Source organism: Heliangelus exortis, chromosome 1 (assembly GCF_036169615.1).
Source record: "Heliangelus exortis chromosome 1, bHelExo1.hap1, whole genome shotgun sequence".
Taxonomy (NCBI): Eukaryota; Metazoa; Chordata; class Aves; order Apodiformes; family Trochilidae; genus Heliangelus; species Heliangelus exortis.
The window spans coordinates 180,611,094-180,629,542 of NC_092422.1; the positions used below are offsets into that span (position 1 = coordinate 180,611,094).

The 18,449-nt window shown below is 35.9% G+C and overlaps 1 protein-coding gene across 3 annotated transcripts in view; it reads right to left on the reverse strand.

Annotated features, from left to right (window-relative positions):
* TAFA5 (TAFA chemokine like family member 5) overlaps nucleotides 1-18,449 on the reverse strand; it is a 402,285-nt gene that overhangs the window by 176,241 nt on the left and 207,595 nt on the right. The gene's annotated exons all lie outside the window — the stretch shown is intronic.

Sequence of the window (18,449 nt, forward strand, 5' to 3'; positions counted from 1 at the left end):
GGCTACGAGTATACCAAAATACTACTTATTACAAGCAAGAACGATACACTATTGAATTTCAATGCATTTTAAGACAGAAAAAAATCCTAGCTGTCACTTTGCATTACATCTAATTTCTGGATTTTATGGTACAGTACTAAACATAATTTCTATTGGATTTTGCCTTTGTAGCTAATCAATTATAACTCTTCAAATGAATATGTGCAGGAATATATCTGCAAAACACAAGCTTACTGTATTTTGTTTTCATAAAAAATTGAGATCGCAATAAAGGAAATATTGGTTATTTAAAACGTTATGCAGTGTAAATAATATTCACAGTAAATTATTTTTATGCTGTTAAAATATTGAAAAAAAAATCAAGAAAAAAAGGAAAAATTGAAACACCACCATTAAAACAACACAAAAAGCCCAGAAGCATGCATGAATGGTATTTAAATCTGTAAGAGAAATCATAAATTTACCCAGAGCAGTCTTCAAATAACCATCTTAAGATGCTTCCTATTGTTTTAAAACTGTCAGAATAGCAAATTATTGTAGGCTGTCAACAGCACCATGACTGGTTCACTGCTAAGGCACCTCAGTTGAATGCTGTTGTGACTCCTACACTGTGGTGACTTACAACACAGCAAAACTGATGATCTCAAACGTGAATATGGAACAAGGTACTCTCCAAGTTCATGCAAATATATGACACAGATGATGTATATTTAAGTACTGTGTATTATAAATATAGATAATATATTCATGATAATGGACATTATAGTGTTTAATGGCTGTTGGGAACTAGACTTACTAGGGAGCTAAGGTGAATGCTGCACTTCTGCTTTTTTCCACTCACTGCTAATAAAAACATCTTAGGACAAGCATACTGATGAGAGCACTGTTACATTATTATATGCTGTCTTCTTCTTTGTTTCCTCAAAAATTTCAGGTTAAAAAGCAAAGGTTTAGCAAGAAAGTGGCACATGATTTTCTAGACAGGAACAAGAGAAATCCAACTACATTGAAACATCCTGAAAAAAAAAAAAAAAAAAAAACCACATTTTTTTTTCCCCCATCTCTAATATATTTCATTCTGGATTGCAGGAGATTCCCAAGGAAGGCAGCTCTCTCAACAGATCATGCAAAAAAGACACAATCAATGGTGCATTTAAATCTTGACCTCTAAGGCATTTGATCATCATTATTACTGTCCTGCATTGAGCATAGAAACTGAACAGAAACCAAAGAGAAAGTGGAAGCATAAATATGGTATGTGCAAGGGGTCCTGAGAGCATGGGTTGTCATATTCTCCACTCCTTCTAAGTCGTTATGATGTTATTTTCAGTAAAAGGCACCCTAAATCACATAATCTAGGATATTTTTTTACATAAAACCCCAATTCAGAAGAAAGGAACCAGTGTTACAAAACAGGGAAGGTGAAAAAGAACACAGAGAAAAAGAACAATGAACTTAATGTTAAGATAGTTTGTGAAAGTAAAAAGCTTTCCAGGGTATGCAAGCCATCATTATTGCTAAGAATGCCTATAAGTAACCTGCTCTGCTTTTTGAACTGTACAGTTTTAGTTGTGCATAGGTAAGTTTTGAACCAGCTAGGTTAGTTCATTTTTATAATGTTTTCAGCTGTTTATTTTGTAGAGATGATAGTTTCTTCCAGCCGTATTGACCTGAATTATTTTTTTTTTTACCTTCAAAAACTGGGATACCTCAATGAGAGCAATTGCTGTACAATAATATCATACTGTCCCTTCATCTGCGAGCCTCTGAACATTCTCCACTCCTAAGCACACAGAAGGAATCTCAAGGCAGCAATCAGTGGTGTTTCACTGGAGTTTTTCCAATCAGGAGATTAAGAGCCACAGTCATAAAGACTCTAAAATTTCAGTAGATTTTATTTATTTACTTGCAGTACAAAAAGTACCGTCCAACTTAATTGATATAACCTTGGTGACAAAAAAGCCCAACAAAACAGAACATAAACAGAAAACTGATTCATTCTAGCTTTGTCTGAAAGATTTACAAGAAAAATGTATTTTTTATAATTATTTTATTTTGTTATTTTATGGATAAGGATAAAGATTATTTTATAGCTACCATCATCCTGTTCTCCAAGTAAATGAGTTGGTATTTCTTAATTATTGTTACTTTTTTAGTATTTCTTTTATATATATATATATTTCATTAACATTAATCTTATATATTTATTTTAGTAATTAAGATATCAATGTAAGTTATTTGACTCTTTGTTGCCATCATCAGCCTACTAAACAGATAAAAAATGGTTCAGTTTTTTTAATGCTTGTCTATAAACTTGTATTACATTCAAAAAATGCCAGTTTAAATGTGTACTCTCTCTCCCACCATGAGCACAAATGCTTCTTTATGGAACTCATTCAGAAAAAAAGGAAAACCACAGAGTACTGAACTAACACTGTAATTCAAACTAAAGCAAAACTGAAACTAAAAAACTCTAAAACCAATAAAATTCCAAATAAACAGGACTAGGCTTTTTACTTCTAGCTCGCACCCATAGATTTGCTTACTCAGCAACTTTGTACTCAGCACCCATGTTGCTGTTTTCTAAGTGAAGTCTCATCATGATTAGGTCTGAAACTTCTCCCAGTCAGACTCTTACAGAAGTCTATAGGAACCAGTAAGTTTAGGTACACATATTTAGTAAGAATATCTCAAGAGTATTACTTTTAAAAAAGTTCTTTAGTGTTTACATTCCTTAAAAATAGGAGTTGTTTATTGAAAAGTTCAAAAGTAAGTGGCATTTTTAATGTGCACTGCTAACAGTCCTCTCTCAACTATATTCTATTGCTCAAAGAACAAAGGTTTTGAAAGATTTGTACTCTGGCATATGTCAAATCCCAAAATAGTAAATATTTTCATATTACATGGAGGGTATCTGGGATAATATTTTAGTTTTCTTTGGGGAAAAATATTTCTGTTTTCTTACAGCAAATAAAATCAACCTAATCTACACTGATTGCAGCAAGCAAGTTACAGGTATTATGAATTTTTAATGTAAGCAATCTGAAAAGCTGAAGACTTTTCCTCATACTCATTTAAAGAAATAAAATCAGATTATAAACTCATGATATCTGTGTGTACAATTATGAGAGTCTGATCTCAATGATTTGAAATTGTCCCAAAAGAACAATTTTAAAGTGAATAGCCCTGGCTAGGGTAGAGGACCTGGCCTGGCCAGAGCTGAGCAGGGGGTGACACCCGGAATGACTCCACAGCTGTGTGGAGACTGCTCCCCTTTTCTGAGGGCCAGCCTGCAATGCTGGGATGTCCCTACAGGCACGAGTACCCTGGACAGGGTGGAGGAAGCCACCTTGGTTGTACTGATGCAGATGTACCTGGGTAAGGGGGCTGGAACAGAGCTGGGAGTGGTGCCTGGAAAGAGATAAGACCTGTGAGCTGGAAGCACCCCCTCCAGGCGAGCCTGTTTTCAATGGCTCTGATGCTAATGAACCTGGTCTGGCCAAAGCAGAACAAGGGTGATGCCTGGAAGGAGATAAAAACTGATGAGTGGGTAAGGGACTGCACCCTTCTGCTGAAGCCCCCCCTCCAGGCAGCCTGTCTGCAATGGCTCTGATGCCAATGCCCCTGGCTTCTGTGGCAGCTGACTGACAGCTGCCCCTTAGGAACAAAAGGAACTCAGGGGTATATCTGGCTGTCCATGCTGTGGCTGTTTGGTCGTCTCTTGACCCACCACCATCTAGCATCAGACCCTGCCCAGGATCAGCAACATCTTGAAGAAACTCGCTGGACAGCTGGGCCCCTGGTGCGGACTCCCTCTCTTTCTCTCTCTCTCTCTCTCTCTCTCTCTCTCTCTCATTTTCTTCCTACTTTCTTACCCTTTTCTCTCCCATTTCTCTCACTTCTCTCTCTCCATCTTCTTTTCCTCTCTCCCTCTTTTGCCTGGCTCTGTCATTTTGCTTGTGCCAACTGTCAAATAAAAGTCTTGTGCTTGCACCCGACCCTTCCACAGTTGGACTTTGTGGATCCAAAACAAAAAAAATAAATTTTAATGTTACCTCGGACCGTAACAACAATGAAAATAAAACTTGATCTAAATATATGGGCCTTTCCAGGGTTTTAGATTCCATGCTCATCCAGAAATCTACTTCTGAATTTTACATGCAGGCTTATATTATAGTTTCAGTGAACAATTTTTCCATGCATCACCAATTTGATGCCTAGCAACACAACCTCTTTGAGTTCAAAATGCATCAAGTTAAATGTTATTAAAAATCTTGGCTAGATTCAGATAGTCTTTTGTCAGTGAACACAATGCAGGAGTTGTTTCTAAATCGGCACATAGGAATATATTCAGTAGTTTTCTATTAGAATATTGAAGTCTTTCAGACACCAGAGCCATGCCATCTCCTGAGCAGGGATGAATATCAACAATTCCTATTGAAATAAAGGGAGAACTTAAGTACTTAGTGTCACTCGGGATTTTCAATTTGACATCAACTTAAATAACAAGTATTTAAATATATTCCCATTAAAAAAATAGAATGCATATATTTATGTTTTATGCATATAAATTTTTATGCTATATAGCTGTTCTCAGAGAAATGTCTTAAAATACTTTACACTGAAACTCAGATGGTTTCAGACAGCCCTACTGCCTTTTCTATTTCAAATTTAGTTTAGAATGAGAGAAATTACGGCAATGAATTGGTTTGTCCCAAAGAGCCATGCTCATTTTTAAGCTACAATAGCAAAATGTGTGGAAATACAATTGGTATGAAATAAGAAAGCAACTCCAACAAAGCTTCTGAAAAAAATTTGTTTCATCTCAAGTAACAGACAAGATAGGTTCAGCTTCTGTAACTCAGTATGGGAAAAAACTGTTCAAATGAAACAGCACAATTTCAGAATAACTATCAAATAAGAACTTTGCTTTCATCTTAACTTATACAATAGAGGGGTATTTAAAATTTTCCAGACAATACAGACTTGAAAGTACACTGTTTCCCTTTTCTGAAGCTCAAGTCACTGACACTGAAAACGTTTGTTTCCAAGATGTTTCCTATCTCCTATAGGACCTTGTATCTTTTTATTGAAGCAAACATTGCAGCTGTTTAAGCAACAGACTACACAAAGCAATTCTTCAATACAGTCCAGTTGGGCAATCTCTTTAAAATAGTCTTTACCCATTTTTCTTGAGGGCATAATCATACTGCCAGTAGATAAAGGCAGGACCAACATCATTGTGTGGGGAAAAAAAAAAAAAAAAAAAAAAAAAAGGGGGACTGGATCTGATTTGGTTTATCCTAATGTACTAGTGTAACTCACAGGGTCTCAGTAAACTAAAAGACAGCAGACCTAATTTTTCTAAATTTTCCATAGATTTACTTCCTTACTGATGGAGAACTATATTTGGCTGGAATCAACCTCACTATGTGACTTCTTGTAGCTTGTCAGACTTAAAAGGAGTGGTTCTAGATTTTAGTGGCATAAAAGAAGTAATTTTTCTCAAGAGACATGTTTTTAGTACTCATTTTATGAAAGACTAATCACTGTGGAACCCAGTTAAGTAAAACTTACAAGAAGAAAAAAATATGATGAATGTCTTCTCCTTTTAATAGTCAGTTTAAGTATTTTCAGAGTTCCACTGCACCAAAACAGTACATTGTGTCCCCTTAGTAATTACTAATCTTATTGCAATTTTCAGACTACCACTTATCCATCCAAAGCACACAAATAGCACATACAGTAGAAGAACAGGAAAATAGCTTTCAGCCCTTCCATTCTGTAATAAGCTGCAAATTTCAATTAAGACAGGTCCTATGCTTCTAAATAGTTGCACAGGAAAGAAAATAGTATCTGTGGAGATTCAAGAAGCCATTTTGACTTTTCTCTAGATAAGGCTCATGCCCTAACATTTCATCTGATACTGCTATTGTATATAATTGTTTAATATATTGCTGTATAATTATGAAATATTTCCCCTGTATCTCACTATTAAAAACATAACAGAATGAAAAGTAAATTATAAAACCAAAATTTAGTAGAAACAAACCTTAAGTTTCTGAAGGCAGAAGCAGAATTTGTAGGAAGGGGAATTCCAGAGCAGAAAAGGCTTTAAAAAATTAAGCCAATGTTGTATACATAAATATGGAAGCAAGGCATTTATAGGTATTAGGACATGGCAATATCATTTCCCAAATTACTGGACAGTCTCAGGTCAAAACTGAGTCAGGCCCACCCATGGGTCCACATGCCAGCTTGGCCTCAGTCCATCCCCCAGGGAGGTCTCTTGGGCTGCCCTGGTGCCTCTATGGTTGCCAGACCCTTCCCTGCAGGTCTCATATGGAGAATCTGGATGATTCCAGCATGGAGACTGGAGATCCATCAAGCCGCAGTACTGGGAGAGCCAGTGAGCCTTGCAACCCCCATTTCAGGAACAGAGATCACAGATTCCATCTTTGAGAAATACCTTTCTTTCATATTCACAAAAAAATCAACCAAATGTATGCCACTAATGTCATTTTCATTAATGTTATAGAAATATCCCCCATGCCTAGTAATTTCTAGCTTTATGTATCAACTTTTTATGTCTCTTTTTGGATAGTGACCTAGAACCAGAACTTACAAGTAAGGAAATCATATAACTGATGCTACCAGTATTAAGTGGAAATCACAAAGGGTTTAAGTGCCTTCTCTTTAAGTTTTGCCTCTGTGTAAGTCCGTGTGAACAGCAAACCTCAGCTATACAGAGCTCCACCAAGGAGCAGGCCTCCTGTTCACTCCTCTTCATGCAGGTTTAGTTAATTGTTTCTGGAGGACTTATTTTAAAAAAGCTATGCTGATTTGTGTAAGCATAGAAAAAAGCTGTCACTCTAATACTTTCCTAAAAATATTTAAAAAGAAGAAAAATACCCTTCAATGTCTTTACCAGCCTCTACTTGTCAAATAAACCTAGTCTGTTTATAAAACAAACAGAATAGCCATAGGGGGAAAAAATGTTCTTGGAGGGATGCTGGTATTTCTCTTGAGAAAGACAGGAATAAAAAGCACAGGTTTGTCTAAAAAGCTGCTGACATTTGTTGGAGCTGGAAGCTGTATGTCGGGAAGGAACAAGTCTGTTGTGTTAGCAAAATATGTCACTGCAGGGAGCATGAAATCAGTTTGAAGGAACATGCAGATAAAGTAGTATATCAGAAGTAGATACAATGTAGCAGCACAGGTAAACAGTGTTTTTTTCCGGTTTTCCTTTTTATAATCAAAGGACATTATTCTTCAGTCGCTTGGCTTTTGTTCCAGAATTACTTGAAAGTTATTTACATACGTAATAGACTTCAAAAAGTCATCACCCAAGTGCCCTCCCTACTGGTATAAAGATCTTTACTGGAAGATCCTGGATTCAACAGTAGATTTGGGGTAAAATTTGATCCAGTAGGGACTATGTGGGAAAAGAGAATCAACATGCTGAATTTTTCTTTTGTTAGATCTTGTCAATATCTTTAGTCCTTAAATTGCAGAAATAATAAACTCAAGCTTCTAATTACCATCCACCAGGAGGCAAATTATACCCCAAGCAACTAGAACTGCGTCTGTAGCAGGTTTTAAAACCTGGAGGACAAAGTATGCAGCTGAAAAAACCTGCTGCCTAAGAATATGCAGCCTTGTGAGCATGCCATATGCTATCTCATACCGATGAATGAACAAAAAATTCAAATGCTGGAAAAATTTTGTCATTTTTGTAGGATAAATTTGATCTCACTAAGTAATTTGATGTACTTTAAGCAGTTCTAAATAATTTCTTTAAAATAGGTCTTTTTATGTTGACTGATGCCTGTAACACCACTCTCTTCCTGCAAAAATACATTTTCTTTCCAGTGCTGGAACTGTGATGCAGTTTGGTTTTGGGTAATGCTGGTAGAAAACAGAGAAAGTGTTTACGTGTACGTAGTCTACGTTCATTCTTTTTGCCATTTTTTTAATGGCAAGAGTTCATATATATTCTCCATACAAAATTCAGTCTCTCTAGACTTTGTACCCTGTGGTACTGCACTTACTGAGAATATATAGGTACAACAGCTCACACATAACCACAGGGAAACACAAACTTATCTTAGTAACACTGCAAAGCTGAACACTGAAAAATTGAGGCACTGAAGTAATGTGGTACCCATATCCAAGGAGAAAATTAATTTCAACAATTTTGAAATGTCTTACTACACCTCGGAAGAAATAATGCCACTGAATAATAAATTATATTAACTAGAAGTCTTACAGACAAACACAAATTGGGTTTGAAGCTGAGAATCTTGAGCAGACAAAGGATCCTCAGGCCTAAAGCTTCCACAAGCAGAATTTGCACCTTATTGAAGTGCCTCTCCCCACAGTAACTGTAAAGGAAGTTTATGGTGGATAAGTTCAATTAATCTGTGTGCTAGCATGAATTCTCAAATGAAGCACATCATAAGGACCACAACAGAAGAGTGTGCTGCATCTGATGTTTCTTCTTGCTTGGCTCTCAGTTTCATCACAGCATAGTGGCTCTTCAGTGGTACCTGCCTCTCTGTGTAAGCTGCATGGAGCAATGAAGTCGCTTGTTTACATCCTATGCTGAGCACAAAACTACATTTAGCACACAAGCCCCACTATTGCAGGTACATCACTGGGGTTTTAGACAATACTTTGTCTTAAAAGTTAAAATATACGGATGTATTGTATATAACTGTATTACATAATGCTAAATAAATATATAATTTCTGTTAGATTAGTACCAGCCTTCATCACCAGAGAGGTAGTCAACTTGACAGGCTCCAGCTGATTAATTTGAGTGATGGCTTTCATTTTAAAGGTTTGCCTGGGAACAGAACTTTAAACAAGTGTGACAGAGAAGCATGAGTATGCTGGTTATTATACTCAGCTGCTCTACAGACTTGGAGAGGTGATTTTCTATCTGGGCCAGCTTCAATGCTGCATTTTCCATTTTTATCTGTTCTGCTCAGGATGACTTATGAAACAGGTGCATGATGAAACTTAAAAGTTTTCATGGATGAAATCCATGATTTTTATATCCTCATTTCTAGTCCTCCAAGAAGATAACCATTTATGGGATAAGATCCTCTTCTGCACAACACAGAAAAGAGTCTTGGAAAAAGAGGGTTTAAGTTGTTCACATATATCCAAGGCTGCCCAAAGACAGTTAAGTGAATGAGAAGTCATCCTTTACCTTTACAAATCAGTAAAGAGATCAAGATTAGAGATGTACACAATACCTCCTTCTCTGTCTCATTCACTAGGAATGATGTCTTCCATTTACTCAACTAAGTGATCAATCACTATATACTCACATGATCTATTATTTCACCTTTACACCATATAGAGGGGCTTAGACTTAAAGAAAATGTCATGTGTGTTCACACCAGATGTAGAACTAAATTGAAGATACTGAAAATCCTAAGATGTTTTAAGTATACAAACCCATTCTGTCCTATATGTAGCAGCTGTAAAATAGACACAAACAAAACTATCAACAGAAACAAAACTTCAAGGTTTGTATCGGAGCAGATAATGTTAGAAATTCTTAGCAACGAAGACCATTTAAAAAACTTTAAATTAATCTTTTTATTATTATTATTCCCTCTATAACAAGGTCTATTTCTTTATATACTGCTTACCAGTTTTTCTAGATAATGAAAGTTAAATTATGTTATAAATTTCCCAGTGAATGCCTAATAAATAATTTTTCCTTAGATCAAGGTCTTTAATAAAAGCAAACAAAAATGAGGCCTGTCACTGTTTTACTCATCATTTTTAGAAATTAAATTTACTATAGCCATTCTGCATCACCCTGCAATATGCTTCCTAAGACATAGAATAGTCTGTAAATAAGTTTTTCTAAATACAAAATGTGTGTACTTAGGTAAATACATACACATATTTGCACACACGTACTTCACAAAGGATGTGTTGTCTTCAACCTTGAAGCTGAAGATGATTCAGAATATATTGCTTCTCATATTGATCATAAAATAGAAGCAATTTGCCCTGATCCATCACAATCACTATTACACTAATACCACAGAGACAATCAGTAAGTCTGTACTTCATGATACCATAGTCAATGGATGCAATATTTTTACTTTACTATATATAACTTTTGGCCCAACCCAGAGAAAAATTTCAAAGTAGAAACTTGCTGTGTAAGAAGAACTCCCAGTGATTTCTAAAGGAATGCCATCTGCAAAAAAAGTCAGGTCTGAGTCTGCTCCTGGCTATGCTTTGCATCTCACATACTTACTAAAACTTTACACCACAAAATCGACTAAAATAAGTATTTCAGTATTCTGTGTCTGGTGGATAGCACTACATTACCCTTCAAATCTGAGGTTAATTTATCAGAAACCATCATAAACTTTATTCCATCTTTTATCAGCTAAGTCTCTAAAAAGAAAAAACAAAGAGGATGTGAGATGTGATCAGCTTCACAGGTCACTATGAAGCAGCACTGACCAGAAGTTCTCTGGTGCAGAGGACAGCAAGAAAGCTGTCGAGTTAAAGAGGACTGAGCATCGCTGATGTTATTCCTCATGCAGAGGAAAGGCTGAAGAAGAATCTTCAACATTATGGAGAAGCATTAACATTTTCTGCATTCCTTTTGACAAATATCCTTCAGTTGTTTAGGTCATTGATACTGATACTGTGTTCCTTTGTTAATGGTATGCAGGCGGGAGAAGGAACAAAATTTATGAACGGGAGAAAGATCCCACAGGGATGAGTAAGAAAGCAGCAAAGAGAGATTTATTGAATGAATGTTTGCACTCACTAGATGTAATAAAACTTGAATGATATCAAGCAATTCATGTACATATATGAGGTATACATGGTCACACTGACCACGTATGGCCTGCTCTTCTTATTTAAATTTTCCTGATGGCAATATAACAGCTCGAAAGGAAGCTGAGGATAAGTGGATAGGAATCAGAACAGAAAAGCTGGCAATAAATATTTCATTAAAAAAGGGTTTCTGAAAGCCCATATAACCTTTTGTTTAAATGCAACAAATCCAAAATGTATTAGGTTCAAACAAAATAAAGTTATTTTAATTAGATATAGATGATCTGAATTTATACAGCAGCAGTTAAAGGAGGAGTCATTATGAATCTAAGATAAACGAAAAAATTCAGAACAAAGATTGGGTAGGGTATCTCTGGAGAAAATAGGCCAACACAAGTGTATGTTACCTAAGGGGCAACTAAGGGTAGTGAACTGAATCATTAACCACAGCTGTAACTACAGATCACATTATTTGTGTGTTAGTTAATGTACACATGTGTATTGTGGTCTCATGCTGGGGAGGATAACAGCAGAGGGAGACAGTAATTTTGCAATAAAGAGACATCACTTAACCTCATTGCAAGAGAAACATGACCCTGGTTATATACAGAAAGCAGTGATTATGTTATTAAGAGGAAGGATTTATTAAATAACAATTACACAGTCTTAGTTTAAAACAGAATTGGCAATCAAAAGACTAGGATTTTATTTCTGATACTGCCATACATCTTCTCTACTGGTTAACTATTTTGCTTCTGTTAACAGGAAGATATTTTCATTGAAACTAAACCACCATCAAACTCACAGTAGTCCAGAGCTGTACTGATGAGAGCTGTAGTATTAATAAAAATTCACTTCTTCTAATCTGCTGAAACATAATGAATTATAAGAACTACAGTCTTTCACTAGTCTTAGGTGAAAACAGTTGTATATCTTCTGTACAACATGAATCTTTACACAATGGCAAACCATTGCAATAAAATCAATTGAAGTTTTACCACTAACTTCACAAACAGGAAATTCAGCAGAATAATGAGAAACTCCCCATAGTCCCAGCACCAGCCCTTTAGCAAGTTTATGTTGCATCTTAAATAGCTGTGATTCTGACCACTCTATGGTCTCTCTAATCTTTTTTGGACCAGATGACCTCCAGTAATCTGTTCCAACCTAAGTCATTCCACAAAGTACACCAGAGGGCTGGAGCACCTCTCCTATACAGACAGGTTGAAAGTGTTGGGATTGTTCATCCTGGAAAAGAGAAGGCTCCAAGGAGATGTTATAGCAGCCTCCCAGTACCTGAAGGGGCCTCCAAGAAAACGGGAGTTTACAGAGTCATGTAGCAAGAGGACAAGGGGACAAGAGGGAAGATTTATAGTAGATACTAGGAAGAAATTCTTCACTGTGAGGGTGATAAGACACTGGAAGAAGTTGCCCAGAGCAGTTGTGGATGCTCCCTCCTTGGAATTGTTCAAGACCAGGTTGGATGAGCAGCCTCATCTAGTGGAAGGTGTCCCTGCCCATGGCAGGGGGGTTGGAACTGGAGGATCCTTAAGGTCCCTCCCAACCCAAAGCATTCTGATTCTGTGATTAAATGATTCAACTAATGCTCCAGTATAGATTGGTGTAAACTGTAGGTACACACTAGTACACACTATCACATACACAGCTGCTTGCTTATGGCTGTTGAGAATATGAGAGTTTTGTTCATCACTTCTAGTATAGCAATTTCAAGTGGATGTTTCTCTTTTCTACTGTTTCCTGATTTCATCTGTTAGCATCAATTTGCTGTTTTGCAGATATGAGATAAGCTTATTCCAGTACCATTCTATTTAACACCAGAATTCTGGTACCTTCAACAAAGTAAAGCTGGTCATTTCATACAAAAGCAAATTCAGCAAAACCTCTAAAACGTTTAATAAAAGTAAACTGTATACATAAACTTTTTCTGACTATGTAAAACTCCTTAAGGTAATGTAAGAATTTATAAATTACAGAAATAGCGTATGTATATATAGTATCTGCATGTATAATATATAACATAAATTGTGGATATTTTAAATTTTGGGGTTATATTCTATACTCTTAAACTTCAGATATTATGGAATATTGTTTGATGACTTAACTGCCATCTCCCCTATGAAGACAGGCTAAAGAATTTGGGGTTGTTCAGCCTGGAGTAAAGGAGGCTCTGAGGTAACCTTATAGCAACCTTCCAATATCTAAAGAGGGCCAACAAGAAAGCTGGGTAGGGCTTTTTACACAGATGTATAGTGAAAGGACATGGGGAAACAGTTTAAAACTTGAAGAGGGGAGATTTAGGTTAGACATTACGAAGAAATTCTTTCCTATGCGGGTGGTGAGACACTGGAACAGGTTGGCCAAGGAAGTTGTGGCTGCCCCCTCCCTGTCAGTATTCAACACCAGGTTGGATGGAGCCTTGAGCAACCTGGTCTAGTGCGAGGCTGAAACTAAATTATCTTCAAAATCCCAAACCATTCTGTGATTCTATGATTCTATGAAACCTGTAGTAGTATTCAACCAGAACACACAGGTAAAATTATTGCCTAAATAGCTAACATACATGTGTTCTTGAGTGTGTATATTTATGTGTGTGTGTATGCATATATACATGTGTGTTTATATATGTTTTATGAATGACTGTAGATGAAATCTACTAGGAAAGAAGAGTAAATTCTGGGTGAAATATGTAGATTGTGAAAGGATGTTTTGAAGTACACATATGGCATCCAGTTGACATGTGTGCATGATTTATATAAACTGTACATGCAGAAATGCATATATTGCAGCTAACTCACATTTTCCCATTCAGATCTGGAGTACTATTTCCCATGCAATGTGCCCAGTTGCAATTGGCTATACAAACACAAAGCAGTGAGGAATCACAGGCCTTTGAACTGCAAGGAAGGGGAAATTTGGCTCTATTCTCAACAATGAATATTTAATAGTTCCTTGTTCCACTTACATCCTTCCTATCAATTATTCTTTTCACCAACCCTACCAGTAAAGACAAGAATAAAAGATCAAGACTGGACTGGCTGCTTAACCCTCCACATAAATCTCTGCAGCCAGGCAAAAGTCAGAACACTTTTTCTCTCCTTTTTGATATAATAACAGAACTGATATGTTGCATTTTCTCCTATGAAGGTGAGAGTTTCATAGTAATGTCTAAAACTGTGTATACAATCTTTCAAACATAAAAGCATGCCCATGCACATGAACAAACAGATGCATATCATATAATTTCATATCCTGAAACAAGAAACATCCCAGGTTTTTTGCCTTCCTCTTGTTGAAAAAATTAATAGATAGTAATTACTGTGTAATCATTACACAACTGGGAATACAAAACAAAACAAACATTAAAAAAAGAGAAAACTCTCAAGATACATAGGCAACCAACCCTTCCTACATTGTAACAGCTCTCTTGAGCAAAGAGGCTTCCTTTGAGTTGGTGAAAAACTAGCAACCTCGCCGAAGTCCCTTGGTGACAAAGATTTTGATACTTCAGCCCTAAGCACAAAGAAATAGAATCAGCAAAACACAAAAGAAATCTGTTTAATAATCTGATTAGTTTTTACCTTCAATTTTTCCAGAGCTTTATCCAATGACAATGTAAACATTTTACTTTGCACAACATAAGAACCACAATAGAAGAGTGTAATTAGTGTTGGAAAGACATTTTCAAGGAAGTACTTTGATTTCAAAAGACTGTTGGAGTGATTGTCACTCCTGCTGTGCTTGGATTCTCTCTTGATGTGCATAAAGTGAATGCAGAATGCATTATTATGAAACTCACTCGTCCTTGCATTTGTGTGCTCATTGCTTTTGCCATCTTGTGGTGACCAAAAATAGAAACCCACAGAGCAGCATATAATTCACACTAGAATAATATTGCTGCATTTTTTTTATGAATTCTTCTATGCTCATGCTGAAGATCTACCACTCAAAACATGCTCTGCATTTTGTAATTTATTTAACAATTATGCATTCATTTGCCTTCTAAGAAATATAAAAAGAAAAATATAAACCATAGCTCAAGCATTTTAAATAAGCACAAACATGAAATGATTTAATACTACATAAATCTCTTTCAAAGGATTTTATCAAAACGCACTCTGGTATTCTTTTTAAAAGGAAGTGCAGTGCTTCTATTCTTTCAGAACATATAAACACAATGCCTTTATAAAAATTGCTGAGTAGCCCAACTACAGAACAGTTTGATATGTGATAAAAGAAATTGGATTTAGACTTCATAAATCAGTGAATAACTACAGGATAGAGTCATTTGCAGGGTTTAGTTTGTGGTTTCTTCTTTAAATTATCAAGGAGAGCAATGAATATCTACATCTCCTAACCGTAACTTCTAAAAGAAGTAGCACATTTTTGAGTTAGTGGTCCCAAGAGAGAGAAGATGAGGCCTTCTGTTGCTAAGCAAGAGTTTGCCAGTTATTTCAAGCTTTAGCTGAGTACAAGCAATAATCACTACTGCCTGAAATATATTGGAATGAAAGTACATGGGACCATTCATGACACTTCATCAGCATGCAGGAGGCAAACAGAGTGACTGCAGTGATTGAATACAGCCTCAGACTACTGGCTTTAATCTCCATCTAATTCATTCAGCCTTTACTTTTGGCACAGCTGTATGATAAACACTCCGACATTCTTCCTTGCCCACCCTCCTTTGGAATCCCATGATTGCTGCATGCATGGTTGTTACGTACTTAAGGTTGTCAGTTTTGTTTTGTTTTGTTTTTCCCCAAAGAAAAGCAATAAATAGTTAGATATGGGTAATCTACAAGTTTAATACAGCTACTATCAAAGAACAATTATTTTACTGAAGGGGAAAGCTAAGTCATATTCACTTTGACTCTGCAGACATCTTAAAATTAAACAAGGTAAATTCATAGTTAACAGTAATTCTTTCTATTACCTTCTGTGTAAAATTGCATATATACAGTGAGCGCATGCATTTATAAAAAAGAAAGTGTAACTGGCTTACAATGGTATTTGACAGAATTTTAACCTTATTGCTGATTTTAAAATTCCGATGTTAAAGAAATTACAGTTCATTACTCCATATTGGGCTTTTTGTTTGGTTTGTTTGCTTGGGTTTTTTGTTTCTTTTGGTTTTGGTTTTTTTTGTTTTTTTTTTTTTGTTTTTTTTTTGTTTTTTTTTGTTGGTTTTTTTTTTTTTTTTTTTTTTCTTTTTTTTTTTGTTGTTGTTGTTGTTGTTTTTTGTTTAATTTTTGTTGTGTATGACTCACCATACAGCCAAGAAGAGATCATATGCAGTCCCATATCAACAGTTCCCTGAATTTGCCTTGGCTTTACCCCCAGCAGCTGCTAAGGGTCCTCTGACTAGACCTAATCGGTAGCTTAAACTTCATGTGATGGTGTTACATATGTAAAGCCAGGAAGTAGCAGCAACCTCTGCATCTCTGCAAATGCACAGCAATTCTTTTGTGGGTGTGACACTTGTGTCAAAACAGTAACTACAATTTTATATTACTCCTTCCTCATATTAAAGTACCTAGTAGTTACGGGAAGATCTGCCTGCTCTGCTTCAAGGTGCTTGGCTGAATTCTCCTGCTCATTATGCCTGACTCCCTAAAATCATAAGTCACTTATGCAAAACTACCATAGTTTCTTCCTTACTTTTTGTATTGAAATAGATGCTGTTTGATCACTATAATGGTTGTAACTGAATTTAAAAGGTAATCTTAATCCAAACAAAACTCTGTAAAGAACCCATTTAATACTCTCTGCTTTGACTAATATGGGAAAGTATTTGAAGTTTAGCTGATTGACAGTATGTAGCTATTCCTTTATGTTCAGAGATAAGTGGGACAGAGTCCAGTGGAGGGCTCGTTCTAGACTGTCTCTTAGATGTGAAGATGCTGTTTCACTTACACTAAGTTTTATTTGTTGCCAAAAAATTACTGAGCAGCCAACGTCATAAAAGTAAAGAGATGAAAAAGAAACCAACTTTTTCATGCAACATTCAACACCATCTCTTTCAACTAAGTAATGAGCAATTCATAGGCTGCACTGAAATCTGGAGAGAGCAAACATAGGGAGACAGCAAACAGGTGTGTGTGTCTGTCTGTCTGTCTGTATGTATGTAAAATACTCAGTCAACAATGCTACCTAAAGGAAGGGATCTAAAATCTCTCTCCAGAAAAAAGCAAATTCTGTGTTTCCTATTTTCCCCTTATATTGCAATAAAGTCTACTAGATTTCAAAAGCATATGAAACATTCTATGACTCAAATGTTATCAAAAACAGCAACAGAGAAGTGGAAATGTAAGTATATGAAAAGACTCTCTTGAGTTTTCAGTACTTAAGTAGCAGCAAACAATCCAGCACCTTCCACTCTTAAGAACTCTTATCATATTATCCACTCTTAAGGAACCAGTTTCATTACCTATTTACTTCTATCAAAAAAGAAAAAAAATCAAACCCTTGATCCTGAAAAAATCAGCCCATCAATTTTGAGAGATGAAAATCTTATAAGCAGGAACAAAAAAGGAATACAACAAATCTAGTAACACAGGGTAATCTATGACCTGTATGTGCTTGTGGAAAAGAAAGTAAGGGTGACTCTGTCTCCCCTGTAGAGCAAATACATTGAACTGTCAGCTAAAGACTGATGCCACTAAACTGATTTAATACTTTCCTACTGTGACAGTTCTTTCTTTCTTGAAAACAATTCACTAGTACTAACTAGTCAGGAAAACTGAATTATGTGACTATACCAACTCACGATTTTTTAATCACACTTCCCGTCCTTATTAAATGTAGGGCAAGAGCAACCTTGCTTCCCAGTGTCAGGATTTTATGAATTCTCATTCACGGTGCCCAAAGATTTGCAAGACAACCATACTGACCTTGGTCAAAAAGAAAATTGCTCTGAAACAGTTTAATGAGGAACTGAAGAAATGGCCTTGGAGGTGTTTTTTGAATGAAAATGGTAATAGTGTCTACATTTTGCCTTCTAGTTTATGAGGAGGTATGAAAGAAATTGTATTGAGAATTTTGCATTTGCTACTTCAATCTCTACATAAGCTGCTTACACAAAATTGTCTGAAGGAGTCATTATTCCTTTCATCTGCAGTATTTTATTCCATTTTATTACATTTTTCCTGTCAAGTCCAGAAATAATACATTAAAACAACAGGACAGTATTTAATATCACTGAAGGTAAACTAAAATTTCAAGTTATTAGACTTCAGAGACAGCTGATGATTTCACTACTCAAAAATTGAACAAATTCTTTTTTTCTAAAAAAAAAAAATAAATGTTTTGTTTTAAAGCACACATCACTTCCTCTGAAATTTAGATACCCACTCTGTCTTTAAAATAGGCTAACACATCAACTGTAATGCTGTATTTCAGTACTTTCACCCCCCTTCACCCCACACTTCAGATCTGTGGGCTTTTCCATCATGTCCTTTTTGTATGTCATGGGACATAAATTACATCAGTTAGAATTTCAGCTGATATTGCACAGGCGTGTTAATGTAATGATAGGTGAGACATTCAGTTCCCCAGATAAACTTGACCAACTAACTGCTAGACATACAGCTGATAACTAATTGTGT